Below are 16,046 nucleotides of genomic sequence, written 5' to 3'. Positions count from 1 at the left end.
TGATAAAATTTTCTGGGTCACCTAGAGTATTGGTATAAAAAAATACTATAAATAATAGAATAAATTTTAGTATAAAAAATCCATAAATATCTTTTATTGCAAAATACCAATGAAATGGTACTTTATCAAAATTACTATTAATTCCTAACGGATTACTAGATCCAACACTATGGATTAGTACTATATGAATTAGAATTAAAGATGCTAATACAAATGGAAATAGATAATGTAAACTAACAAATTTACCTAAAGTGGCATTATTTACACTAAATCCACCTCAAATTCATTGAACTATATCATCTCCTATATAAGGAATTGCAGATAAAAAATTTGTAATTACAGTAACCCCTCAAAAGGACATTTGTCCTCAAGGCAATACATAACCTATAAAAGCAGTAATCATCATTACTATAAATATAATTATACCTGAAAATCAAATAGGTTTTTTTTGATAACCCCCATAGTATAAACTTTTGCCTATGTGAATATAAACACAAATAAAGAATAAAGAAGCCCCGTTAGCGTGAATTCATTTTAATAAAAATTAATAATTTACCTATCTGCATATATGAATTATTGATTTAAAAGCTAAAATTATATTTCCACAATAATGCATAGCTAAAAAAATTCCAGTAATTAATTGAATTGCAAAACACAATCCTAATAAAGACCCAAACTTTCATAAGTAATTTATATTTGATGGGGAAGGAAGATCGATTAAAGTAGAATTAACATGTTTTATAAGATGATTCTTTTTTCTAATTCTCATTAAATAGAAATGTTAGTATAAGAACTAAATACTATGGAATCAATAAGTATGTTTTGATAAATCCCTAATACAATAATAAACACTATTAATGGTAATAAACTTTGAAATTCAAAACCTATTATATCTCTTTAAAATTTTAATAAAGGCGAACGAGAACCAAAAAACATTCTTTTGTAAACTCATAAAGAATAAATTAGATTTATGAAAACCCCTAATAAAATTAAAACAATTATAAAAAAAGAAAATTTAAAAGCTGAAATTATTAAAAATAATTCAGCTATAAAATTTAATGTTAAAGGAAATGAAACATTAGCTAAAATTAAAATAAACGAAATTATACTTAAAACCGGCATAGTAATAGTTAAACCTCTAAAATATTTTATAATTCTAGAATGAAATCTAAAATACACAATTGAAGTAATAATGAATAAACCTGAACTGGATAGACCATGAGCAATCATCATTAATATTGATCCAACTAATCCTTCAATAGAATGCGAAAAAATTCCTATAGTCACTAGGCCTATATGAGAAACTGAAGAATAAGCAATTAAACGTTTTATGTCTATTTGACGACATGTAGTTAAAGGACCGTAAACTATAGCTACGATACTCATTATAATAATCAATGGATAATAAAATTGAGAGGCCAATGGAAAAATTGGATAACAAAACCTAATTAAACCATAACCCCCTAATTTTAAAAGTATTCCTGCCAATAGTATTGAACCTGCTATTGGTGCTTCTACATGAGCTTGAGGAAGTCAATTATGAAATGGTACCATTGGTATTTTTACAGCCAAACCTACAAAAAACCCTATAAATAATCAAAATTGAATATTGTATGGAATTTTTATGAATAATAAATTTTCATAATTAGTAGTCCCAGTTAGTAAGTATATTTTAAATATACTTATTAGCATTAGTAAAGATCCTATCAAGGTATAAAAAAAAGAAATAAAAATCAGCTTTAATTTTTTCTTCCCTATAACCTTATATACCAATCATGATAAATACAGGTATAAATATACTTTCAAATAAAATATAGAACCATAAAATATCTAAAATATAAAATACTGTAATTAATAAAATAAATGATATAAATAGCAATATATTAAATTCTTTTTTAAAATATTTTATAGATTTTAAGCTTATTAATATACATAGGAATTAATAAAATACTTAAGCCTATAAAAAATATAGATAAACCATCAATAGAAAGAATAAAATCATTTCAATTAATAAATATCGAATTAATTAATAACCAATTAAAATTTAAATTAGATTGAAAATTTAAAATTTTATGATTTAAAATAAAAAATAATATAAAATAAAATAATAATATCAAAGATCAAAACAAAGAAATATTAAAAATATTTTTATTATTTCTTTGAACTAACAAGATGTTTATTATGCTTAAAAATGGAATTATTAAAAGAAAAGTTAAACACATCATTTATTAGATAAACCTCAAAAAGCCCATAATAAAGAATTAGTAATAATAATAAATGATAGACTTAAGGGTAAATAAGATTTTCATAATAAACCCATTAATTGATCATATCTTAATCTAGGAAAAGAAGTTCTAACTCAAATAAATAAAAAAACAAATACAGTCATCTTTAAGAAGAAAATAAAATTATTAATAAAGAAATAATTATTTCAATTTCCTAAAAATGAGATTACAAAAAAAGCACTGGTAAATATTATATGAGAGTATTCTGCCAAAAAGAACAAAGCAAAAGACATTGAAGAATATTCTACATTATAACCAGAAACTAATTCTGATTCACCCTCAGTTAAATCAAAAGGTGCTCTGTTAGTTTCTGCTAATGAACATATAAAAAACATTATAGCTATAGGTCATAAAGGGAAAATATAAGACATACTTTGACTTTGTGAGTTTATTAAAGAATAGATATTTGAAGTTCCAGCACATAGAATACAAGAGAAAACAACTAAGCTAATACATACTTCATAACTTATCATTTGACCAGCAGCCCTTAATGAACCTAAAAAGGCGTATTTAGAATTACTTGATCATCCAGATAAAAGTATAGAATATATATTTATTGAAGAAATAGCAAAAATAAACATCACCCCCAAATTAAAATCAAAGATTAAATTATCTACCCCCAATGGAATTATTACTCAAATAAGCAAAGATAAAGTTAAAGCTAAAATAGGAGAAAATAAATAAAGAAATATATTAACATGATTAGGAATAATTAATTCCTTTGAAAATAATTTTACACCTTCAGCTAAGGGTTGTAATAACCCATATATTCCTACCACATTAGGACCTTTTCTATTCTGACTATAACCTAGAATTTTTCTTTCTGCTAAGGTCAAATAGGCTACAGAAATTAAAACTGGAACAATAATTATCAAAAACTTTATAATTTCTAATATATTTAAATACATGTCTTTCATTATCCTTTTAATAAATTTAATAACTTTAGAGAAATAGATCCTTTTATTTTATAAAAAGCTACTATTATTGATAATCCAATAGCTGACCCAATAGCAGCAATAGTTATTATGTATATTGCTATTATTTGTCCTTCTAAAGAAAAATTAGTTAATGAACTTAATATAAAACTCATTGAAATAGATAATAATAAAATTTCTATACTAACTAGAATCAATATTATATTGCTTCTATTAATAATTATTCCAATAATACTAATACAAAACATAATTATCACTAATAAATTGAAATCAAATAGCATTATTCTCATTCTAATCCCCCTCTTAACCACTCGTAAATTAATTCTATGACTAATATAACTATAAATAAATAAATAACTAATTGTGAATAATAATCTATCAAATTTGAATTTACAGATCATGGAAATAAATAAATTATTTCCATGATCTGTAAATTCAAAATTATAAGTCGAATACTAAAAACAAAATAGCAATTAAAAAAATCTTGTAAAAAATGGTTGACCAGTTGAATGAAAAGGATTAAATCCACATTCATAAATAGAAACTTTCTCTTTATCTGGCGATTTAAAAGAAAGAAAAATTGAAAAAAACAAAATAACAGAACTAAGTAAAAAACTAATAAGTAAATAAATAAATAAATTAAATTTCATGAATTGTTTCTTAAATGTTGTATAAATATTTTTTGCTTCTTTAAATTAAAATTATGAGTAATCGTTAAAACAATTACTCCTATCATCCCTATTGACAGAATAATGCTTATTAACATAAAATTTAAATAATTTTCAGAGTAAAAAAACAGAACTAAATTATGAAAATTATAATAATTTATCAGATTAAAATTTAAAAAATTATCATTTAAATAATAAGGTAAAAATACATTTTTGTTAATAACTTTTATCACTATTGAAGTTAAAACAATTAAAATTAAAGGAATTATATTATTATTATTAGAACTTTTTTTTATTTGAATAATATCTAACATCATTATTACAAATAAAAACAAAATCACTATAGCTCCTACATATATTATTATTAAAAATAATGATAGAAATTCTAAGTCTAAATTAAATAATAAGCAAAAGAAAAAAAAATACAGCTACTAATCCAAAAACAGAATGAATAGGATTTAAAGAATTAATACACATTAAACACCCTAAAATTATTAAAATAGAAAAAAAAATAAAAATTCATTCATGATTGGATTATAAATCACAGGGAAAAGTTCCCTTTCCCCCACTATGTTACGACTTACTCTATTTTTTATGATCAAGGCGACGGCCTATTTGTGTTAATATTTGCACTTATTCATTAAAACCTTATATTTTTAATTACTATTAAATTCTCTTTAAAATCACTTTACATTGATTATCCAAATTTAAATTTATATTATAATATTTATTGTAGTACATAATATCCCTTTTTATAAAGGCCATAATATTTGACTTTATTCTTTAAAGAATTATGCTTTAACTATAAGTTAAAGCTGAAGACAACCATGCAACACTTGTATTTTCAAAAAAAGGTAAGGTACTTCGCGGATTATTGAATTAAATTACATACTCCTCTAGTTAGAAAAATAAACAACTAAAATATTTGATTTTCACCTGTTTAGCTATACTGTTCAGATTAATTATTAACAAAAAGATTACCAGGGTATCTAATCCTGTTTAATTACCATTTTTTCAAGTTTCTAGTTTTTTTATAAAATTTTTGAAATTTTTAATTATTGTATATTTTACCAAACCAGTAATCTTAATTTTACAAATTTTATTCTATACACATTTAACCTATTTTGTCATAAAAATTTATTTTTTAAGTATCACTGCGTCTGCTGGCATTTAATTAGACAAAATTTACGATTACTTTATATCTAAATAACTTTAATTGTATAAATTTCTTTACTGCTGTTAATATTTCTTTGTTTCAGTAAAAACATGGCTTAAGCTATGCGTCTTAGGATAAAAAAGTATTAAATTTTTTAACCTGATACAAAACAGGAAAAACCACCTAAGGTAAATAAAAATATAAAGCCGGTAGCTCATAACATAGGTGTAGATAAGTTAATTTTTCATCCACACATTGTTGCTAGTCAACTAAAAATTTTAATTCCTGTAGGAATAGCAATAATCATAGTAGCTGCTGTAAAATAAGCTCTAGTATCAACATCCATACCTACAGTAAACATATGATGAGCTCATACAATAAAACCTAAAAAGGCTATTGCTAATTGAGCATATATCATACCTAAAGATCCAAAAACTTGGTTTTTTGAACTGAAAATAAGAATAATTTGTGAAATAATTCCAAATCCTGGAATTATTAAAATATATACTGACCAAATGGATGACCAAAAAATCAAAATAAATGCTGATATAAAACGGGATCTCCTCCTCCAGCCGGATCAAAAAAAGTAGCATTAAAATTCCTTTCAGTCAATAACATAGTTATTGCTCCTGCTAAAACGGGGAGAGAAAGAAGTAATAGGAATGCCGTTATTAAAACAGATCACACAAATAAAGGAAGCTTATCAAATGTTAAACCTGGTGTTCTCATGTTGAAAATAGTTGTAATAAAGTTAATTGCTCCAGCAATTGAAGAAAAACCGGCACAGTGTAACCTAAAAATAGCTAGATCTACAGACCCTCCTAAATGAGCTAAAGGCCCAGATAAGGGGGGATAAACTGTTCAACCTGTTCCTGCTCCTTGTTCTACTAAAGATGAAGTTAAGAGTAAAATTAATGAAGGAGGAAGTAGTCAAAAACTTAAATTATTTAGTCTGGGAAAAGCCATGTCTGGTGCTCCTATATATATAGGCACAAATCAATTTCCATAACCTCCTATTAGGACTGACATAACTAAAAAAAAAATCATTACAAAAGCATGAGCTGTTACTATAACATTATATAAATGATCATCTCCTAATACTCTTCCTGGTGCTGAAAGTTCTATTCTAATTAACATACTTAAAGCAGTTCCTATCATTCCAGAAAATGCCCCAAAAATGATATATAAAGTTCCTATATCTTTGTGATTAGTTGAAAACATTCAAAGTGTGATTCAATTATACACTTATTTTTTGAAAAAACAAGTAATTTTCTAATTTTCCTATTGTTGGAATGATCAATAAAAAATAAAAAAAATAAAATAAACTAGAAATTATACTGATTATTATATAAGGGTTTTCTATAAGGTTTAGAGCCTAATCAAGTTAATAAGATGAAGTTTGCTATAAACATTCAATATAATAATTTTCCTATGGGTCTAAAAGTTAATGAAAAAAATTTATTAGTATGTAAAAATGGAATAGCAAATAAAATTATTATACTTAATATTAAAGCTAATACTCCTCCTAACTTGTTAGGAATTGATCTTAATATAGCTAAGCAAATAAAAAATATCATTCTGGCATTATATGAACAGGGGTTACTAATGAATTAGCGTTGATAAAATTTTCTGGGTCACCTAGAGTATTGGTATAAAAAAATACTATAAATAATAGAATAAATTTTAGTATAAAAAATCCATAAATATCTTTTATTGCAAAATACCAATGAAATGGTACTTTATCAAAATTACTATTAATTCCTAACGGATTACTAGATCCAACACTATGGATTAGTACTATATGAATTAGAATTAAAGATGCTAATACAAATGGAAATAGATAATGTAAACTAACAAATTTACCTAAAGTGGCATTATTTACACTAAATCCACCTCAAATTCATTGAACTATATCATCTCCTATATAAGGAATTGCAGATAAAAAATTTGTAATTACAGTAACCCCTCAAAAGGACATTTGTCCTCAAGGCAATACATAACCTATAAAAGCAGTAATCATCATTACTATAAATATAATTATACCTGAAAATCAAATAGGTTTTTTTTGATAACCCCCATAGTATAAACTTTTGCCTATGTGAATATAAACACAAATAAAGAATAAAGAAGCCCCGTTAGCGTGAATTCATTTTAATAAAAATTAATAATTTACCTATCTGCATATATGAATTATTGATTTAAAAGCTAAAATTATATTTCCACAATAATGCATAGCTAAAAAAATTCCAGTAATTAATTGAATTGCAAAACACAATCCTAATAAAGACCCAAACTTTCATAAGTAATTTATATTTGATGGGGAAGGAAGATCGATTAAAGTAGAATTAACATGTTTTATAAGATGATTCTTTTTTCTAATTCTCATTAAATAGAAATGTTAGTATAAGAACTAAATACTATGGAATCAATAAGTATGTTTTGATAAATCCCTAATACAATAATAAACACTATTAATGGTAATAAACTTTGAAATTCAAAACCTATTATATCTCTTTAAAATTTTAATAAAGGCGAACGAGAACCAAAAAACATTCTTTTGTAAACTCATAAAGAATAAATTAGATTTATGAAAACCCCTAATAAAATTAAAACAATTATAAAAAAAGAAAATTTAAAAGCTGAAATTATTAAAAATAATTCAGCTATAAAATTTAATGTTAAAGGAAATGAAACATTAGCTAAAATTAAAATAAACGAAATTATACTTAAAACCGGCATAGTAATAGTTAAACCTCTAAAATATTTTATAATTCTAGAATGAAATCTAAAATACACAATTGAAGTAATAATGAATAAACCTGAACTGGATAGACCATGAGCAATCATCATTAATATTGATCCAACTAATCCTTCAATAGAATGCGAAAAAATTCCTATAGTCACTAGGCCTATATGAGAAACTGAAGAATAAGCAATTAAACGTTTTATGTCTATTTGACGACATGTAGTTAAAGGACCGTAAACTATAGCTACGATACTCATTATAATAATCAATGGATAATAAAATTGAGAGGCCAATGGAAAAATTGGATAACAAAACCTAATTAAACCATAACCCCCTAATTTTAAAAGTATTCCTGCCAATAGTATTGAACCTGCTATTGGTGCTTCTACATGAGCTTGAGGAAGTCAATTATGAAATGGTACCATTGGTATTTTTACAGCCAAACCTACAAAAAACCCTATAAATAATCAAAATTGAATATTGTATGGAATTTTTATGAATAATAAATTTTCATAATTAGTAGTCCCAGTTAGTAAGTATATTTTAAATATACTTATTAGCATTAGTAAAGATCCTATCAAGGTATAAAAAAAAGAAATAAAAATCAGCTTTAATTTTTTCTTCCCTATAACCTTATATACCAATCATGATAAATACAGGTATAAATATACTTTCAAATAAAATATAGAACCATAAAATATCTAAAATATAAAATACTGTAATTAATAAAATAAATGATATAAATAGCAATATATTAAATTCTTTTTTAAAATATTTTATAGATTTTAAGCTTATTAATATACATAGGAATTAATAAAATACTTAAGCCTATAAAAAATATAGATAAACCATCAATAGAAAGAATAAAATCATTTCAATTAATAAATATCGAATTAATTAATAACCAATTAAAATTTAAATTAGATTGAAAATTTAAAATTTTATGATTTAAAATAAAAAATAATATAAAATAAAATAATAATATCAAAGATCAAAACAAAGAAATATTAAAAATATTTTTATTATTTCTTTGAACTAACAAGATGTTTATTATGCTTAAAAATGGAATTATTAAAAGAAAAGTTAAACACATCATTTATTAGATAAACCTCAAAAAGCCCATAATAAAGAATTAGTAATAATAATAAATGATAGACTTAAGGGTAAATAAGATTTTCATAATAAACCCATTAATTGATCATATCTTAATCTAGGAAAAGAAGTTCTAACTCAAATAAATAAAAAAACAAATACAGTCATCTTTAAGAAGAAAATAAAATTATTAATAAAGAAATAATTATTTCAATTTCCTAAAAATGAGATTACAAAAAAAGCACTGGTAAATATTATATGAGAGTATTCTGCCAAAAAGAACAAAGCAAAAGACATTGAAGAATATTCTACATTATAACCAGAAACTAATTCTGATTCACCCTCAGTTAAATCAAAAGGTGCTCTGTTAGTTTCTGCTAATGAACATATAAAAAACATTATAGCTATAGGTCATAAAGGGAAAATATAAGACATACTTTGACTTTGTGAGTTTATTAAAGAATAGATATTTGAAGTTCCAGCACATAGAATACAAGAGAAAACAACTAAGCTAATACATACTTCATAACTTATCATTTGACCAGCAGCCCTTAATGAACCTAAAAAGGCGTATTTAGAATTACTTGATCATCCAGATAAAAGTATAGAATATATATTTATTGAAGAAATAGCAAAAATAAACATCACCCCCAAATTAAAATCAAAGATTAAATTATCTACCCCCAATGGAATTATTACTCAAATAAGCAAAGATAAAGTTAAAGCTAAAATAGGAGAAAATAAATAAAGAAATATATTAACATGATTAGGAATAATTAATTCCTTTGAAAATAATTTTACACCTTCAGCTAAGGGTTGTAATAACCCATATATTCCTACCACATTAGGACCTTTTCTATTCTGACTATAACCTAGAATTTTTCTTTCTGCTAAGGTCAAATAGGCTACAGAAATTAAAACTGGAACAATAATTATCAAAAACTTTATAATTTCTAATATATTTAAATACATGTCTTTCATTATCCTTTTAATAAATTTAATAACTTTAGAGAAATAGATCCTTTTATTTTATAAAAAGCTACTATTATTGATAATCCAATAGCTGACCCAATAGCAGCAATAGTTATTATGTATATTGCTATTATTTGTCCTTCTAAAGAAAAATTAGTTAATGAACTTAATATAAAACTCATTGAAATAGATAATAATAAAATTTCTATACTAACTAGAATCAATATTATATTGCTTCTATTAATAATTATTCCAATAATACTAATACAAAACATAATTATCACTAATAAATTGAAATCAAATAGCATTATTCTCATTCTAATCCCCCTCTTAACCACTCGTAAATTAATTCTATGACTAATATAACTATAAATAAATAAATAACTAATTGTGAATAATAATCTATCAAATTTGAATTTACAGATCATGGAAATAAATAAATTATTTCCATGATCTGTAAATTCAAAATTATAAGTCGAATACTAAAAACAAAATAGCAATTAAAAAAATCTTGTAAAAAATGGTTGACCAGTTGAATGAAAAGGATTAAATCCACATTCATAAATAGAAACTTTCTCTTTATCTGGCGATTTAAAAGAAAGAAAAATTGAAAAAAACAAAATAACAGAACTAAGTAAAAAACTAATAAGTAAATAAATAAATAAATTAAATTTCATGAATTGTTTCTTAAATGTTGTATAAATATTTTTTGCTTCTTTAAATTAAAATTATGAGTAATCGTTAAAACAATTACTCCTATCATCCCTATTGACAGAATAATGCTTATTAACATAAAATTTAAATAATTTTCAGAGTAAAAAAACAGAACTAAATTATGAAAATTATAATAATTTATCAGATTAAAATTTAAAAAATTATCATTTAAATAATAAGGTAAAAATACATTTTTGTTAATAACTTTTATCACTATTGAAGTTAAAACAATTAAAATTAAAGGAATTATATTATTATTATTAGAACTTTTTTTTATTTGAATAATATCTAACATCATTATTACAAATAAAAACAAAATCACTATAGCTCCTACATATATTATTATTAAAAATAATGATAGAAATTCTAAGTCTAAATTAAATAATAAGCAAAAGAAAAAAAAATACAGCTACTAATCCAAAAACAGAATGAATAGGATTTAAAGAATTAATACACATTAAACACCCTAAAATTATTAAAATAGAAAAAAAAATAAAAATTCATTCATGATTGGATTATAAATCACAGGGAAAAGTTCCCTTTCCCCCACTATGTTACGACTTACTCTATTTTTTATGATCAAGGCGACGGCCTATTTGTGTTAATATTTGCACTTATTCATTAAAACCTTATATTTTTAATTACTATTAAATTCTCTTTAAAATCACTTTACATTGATTATCCAAATTTAAATTTATATTATAATATTTATTGTAGTACATAATATCCCTTTTTATAAAGGCCATAATATTTGACTTTATTCTTTAAAGAATTATGCTTTAACTATAAGTTAAAGCTGAAGACAACCATGCAACACTTGTATTTTCAAAAAAAGGTAAGGTACTTCGCGGATTATTGAATTAAATTACATACTCCTCTAGTTAGAAAAATAAACAACTAAAATATTTGATTTTCACCTGTTTAGCTATACTGTTCAGATTAATTATTAACAAAAAGATTACCAGGGTATCTAATCCTGTTTAATTACCATTTTTTCAAGTTTCTAGTTTTTTTATAAAATTTTTGAAATTTTTAATTATTGTATATTTTACCAAACCAGTAATCTTAATTTTACAAATTTTATTCTATACACATTTAACCTATTTTGTCATAAAAATTTATTTTTTAAGTATCACTGCGTCTGCTGGCATTTAATTAGACAAAATTTACGATTACTTTATATCTAAATAACTTTAATTGTATAAATTTCTTTACTGCTGTTAATATTTCTTTGTTTCAGTAAAAACATGGCTTAAGCTATGCGTCTTAGGATAAAAAAGTATTAAATTTTTTAACCTGATACAAAACAGGAATTACCCTATTTTACTCATTTTTCTGCTTCCACTAACATGTATAAACGATTCTCATACTTTTATTTCTCCATAATCAAAAGAAACTGCTCTAATTTTAGTGTAAAGAGAAAGGAATCGAACCCTTATATTTTGGTCATGAGCCAAATAACTTTCCATTAGTTTACTCTTCTTCTTTTAGAGGATCAAATAATTAAAATTCTTAAAAATTTTTCTATATAAACACTTTTAACGACCTACCTTTCATAAATCACTCAAACCATTAAAAACAGGGAATAAAAAAAATTCTTCGGTTTTCTTCTCTCCTAAAAGATGATCACCCGACCCTTCCTCCAGTCCAGGCGCAGCACTGGCGCACCCCCTGCTGCGGCTAACGCAGGGGCCCCGCGCCAAACAGTAATAAACCCTAACCCTAACCCCCTGGGTTAGGGTTAGGGTTTATTACCGTTTTTAAAACACTCAACTAATTTATTTTTAATATCACTAGAATAATATTTTCGCGGTGCCATACTGGTTAATATAAAAGTAAACTATGATGAACTAACAAAGATGTCAATTCTAACACGTTTGAATTCTAAATGATAAGATTTGTTTATGTTTAGTGACAAGTTTAAACAAGTTTCGATACTTTTGTCCAATCGAAATTAAGAAATATTTTTATGTAATACAAGTTTGAACTTGTCTTAGAAAAGACAAGTTCAAACTTGTAGTATATATAAAGTAGACTATTGCAAGTACACTCGGGTTAAATAATTTTGGTTTTATTTAATACAAATAAAAAAAAATGTAATTTTAAAAAAGTTTCCATACTTTTGGCCACCACTGTATATATATATATATATATATATATATATATATATATATATATATATATATATATATATATATATATATATATATATATATATATATATATATATATATATATATATATATATATATATATATATATTTATAGTATATATATATAAACTTTAAATATTTTATTTAAAGTAAACAATAAACATATATATATACAGATATATATAAAATGTAAATACTTTATTTAAAGTAAACTATAAATAAATCAAATTATCGATTTTTTTTTAGATTTTTTGTATATTGGGGCTGTTCAAATAATACGTGACAGTCTTAGGGGGGGGGGAGGGGTATTGAAAAGTGTCACAAAATATCACATGGGGAGGGGGGTGGTTTGCTACAGTGTGACGTGATAAATAACTTTTTAAATCAAATTTTTTATCACTGCGTAATTTTTTAAAATTGCGAAGATAATTATATACAATACGAAAATTTTCAAGAAAAATGCTATGCAGCGACTTCACAAGCTAGCGTTTATTGTTTAACGGAGTCATAACAAATGAAAATAAAAAAATTAAATTAGCTTTTTTTTAAGTTACTTGTGGTAATTGCAGACATAAAAAGAAATTTTGATTCTACAAACAAAGAAAAACCAGATAGTGGGCGATTATTTAAAAGCAATTTATGTTACCGTTAAAAATCTAATTTTATTTTTTAACGAATATTTGTATAAATATCCTAAAATTTTTAGTATTAATAGTTGTTTAAAATTTGATCTTGAAACATAAATATTATTCTTGATCATCATTTGATCTATAAATGTTTTAGTTTTACAATACTTTAATTTTTAATGTTTTGTTATTATTACTTTTAATGTTTTGTGTCACTCTAATGAATTTGTCGAACTACTTTAGTTACGTTATCATTTTTATTATATGTTAAGTTATTTAGTTACTATGATATAAAATTTTAGCACTACTATTAAATAGTTGTACTATTAATAATGTTATTATTAATAATATCTTTACTATATACTTATTTAACGTAATGGTTGTAAGGAAAATTAATTTCTTGTTGTTTATGTTGTTATAGGTTAAAAATGTCTAGTGAAAAAGAAAAACTTTACAAATCTATTTATGAAGGATATTTGAAAGCATTTGCAAACAAACCAAAGCAAAAGTCTCAAGAAGAAACAAATAAAATCTGGTCTGAGATTAAAACAAAGAGTAAAACATTATCTGAATTAAATGTAGAAGCTGAAAAAAAGTTAAAAGAGCTAAAACAAATTGAACTCCGAAATAAAGTTGGTATTTTATCTTACTGGACAAAATTACCGAACCAAGTACCGAATACACCAAAAAAGCGTGCGGTTGAATCTAAAATCACTTTTGATGGCGTGACTGACGCGACCCCATCAATTACAACAAGTGAAGAGTGTGAAAAAGAAAATTCCAATTTCTCAAAAGTTGTAACAAAACAAGCCCCGAAACAAGATCAGTTAAAAAATGAAATTTTTATTTTACAAAAAGATATTGCATATCTCACTGAAAAAAGAAATTGCAAATTGTTGTCACAAGAAGACTACCAAATACTAGGGCAAAAGCAAAAACTTTTGGTAGAAAAAAACCGAGATCTTGTACTTCGTCAAAAAGCCACTGAACGCCAAACAGCAACCAGACTAAAAAGAAAAAAAGCTATAGAAGCATTAGATCCAGATATTAGAAAAAAGTTGTGTGGAATTAAAAATTCAGTATCAAAAGGTCGACCGCTAGCCTGTGATCAGGACAGTTTAATAAAAGCAATATTAGATATTGCCATGAAAGGGTCTGCTTCTGATGATAGGAGAAGAACTGAAATGGTTCGAACTGTAAAAACATTAAATGACTTGGTTGAAGAATTGAAAAATCATGGTTACAATCTCTCGAGATCAGGAGTTTACTTAAGATTACTTCCAAGCAGATCATTCAGCACAGAAGGAAAGAGACATGTTAAAACTGCACCTGTTCGGTTAATAAGAGCACAAAATTCTGAGCATAAATATCATGCAGACACAAAATTTGCCAAATCATCCATTAGTGCCCTTGAATAACTTGCGGCAGTCTTGGGTCCTAAAGAAGTGACGTTTCACACAGCAGTCACATACTCTGGCCCAACATACATAGCAATCAGAAGTGCAAAATATGATTCATCAACAGCACTTAGTCACTTAGAAGACATGAACAGAGTAAACCATCTTCCTGCATTTAAAAGCAGCTTATTTACTGAAGATGGAGTTAGCATACCAATCATGATTATAACTGTTGATGGTGGGCCAGATGAAAATCCAAGATATGAAAAAACAATTCATTGTGCCAAGACTTATTTCAAAGAACATGATCTTGATGCAATGTTTGTGGCCACTAATGCTCCTGGAAGAAGTGCCTTTAACAGGGTTGAGAGAAGAATGGCTCCGCTAAGCCATGACCTAGCAGGAATTATACTTCCATTTGATCATTTTGGAAGCCATCTTAATTCAAGAGGAGAAACAACAGACAAAGTTATGGAGAAGGCAAACTTTGCCAAAGCAGGTGAAGTTCTTGCACAAATTTGGCCTAGCACAGTCATTGATGGATTTGAAACTAAAGCTGAGTACATAAAACCAAACAGTGAAAAATGTGTACAGTTAAAACATTTTGGAGCAGAGTGGGATGCTAAACATGTCAGAGAAAGTCAATACTTCCTTCAAATTGTAAAATGTAATGATCAAAAATGCTGTGGTCATCGTCGCAGCTCACTGTTTCATCTTATTCCAACTGGTTTTCTTCCATCACCAATTTCTTTGTTCCAAGGAGAAGATGGTCTTGAATGCAATAATACAAAGAACAACTTTGCATCTCTCTTTTTAAACTTATCACTTTGCAAAACAATTTTGCCCACGACAGTTACAAAAAAGTTTCCCCATGGATTGCCATTCGACTACTCATGTCCAAGCATTCAAAATTCCTTACCAAAAAGAGTTTGTACCAATTGCAGTTTATATTTTGCAACTATCAAATCAATGAAACAACACAAAACAGTTTGCTCAAGTATTGGATATTCGAATGAAATTCAAAAAGTTAGACCTCAACGCTTAGTTGCTCAACGTCTATCTGAACTCATGTGTGTCTTTTTAAATTCGGACAAAGAAACAATTGAGTGGTATGATCAAGATGATGTTGATACCTCTGACCTCAACTGGCCTTCAAAAATTATTGAAGAACATGGAACTCCAATACTTCAAGGTCAAAGTCCGATTTGGGAACAAATTTAGGTTTTAGACAGATATTCATCAATTGTATTTTTTTATAAAAATAAACTATCACAATTAAAATATAAACTTATAAAAATTTTT

At 25.3% G+C, this 16,046-nt stretch overlaps 2 pseudogenes; both read right to left on the bottom strand.

The window, feature by feature from the left end:
• Positions 1 to 2,221: 2,221 nt before the first annotated feature.
• On the bottom strand, positions 2,222 to 3,202 carry LOC136076614 (NADH-ubiquinone oxidoreductase chain 1-like; annotated as a pseudogene).
• A 5,680-nt stretch (positions 3,203 to 8,882) lies between these two features.
• LOC136076613 (NADH-ubiquinone oxidoreductase chain 1-like) lies at positions 8,883 to 10,036 on the bottom strand (annotated as a pseudogene).
• Positions 10,037 to 16,046: the final 6,010 nt, after the last annotated feature.

This window comes from Hydra vulgaris, chromosome 02, assembly GCF_038396675.1.
Source record: "Hydra vulgaris chromosome 02, alternate assembly HydraT2T_AEP".
NCBI lineage: Eukaryota > Metazoa > Cnidaria > Hydrozoa > Anthoathecata > Hydridae > Hydra > Hydra vulgaris.
Note: the sequence above shows the minus strand (reverse complement) of the source record. Positions and strands in the feature narration are given on the sequence as shown.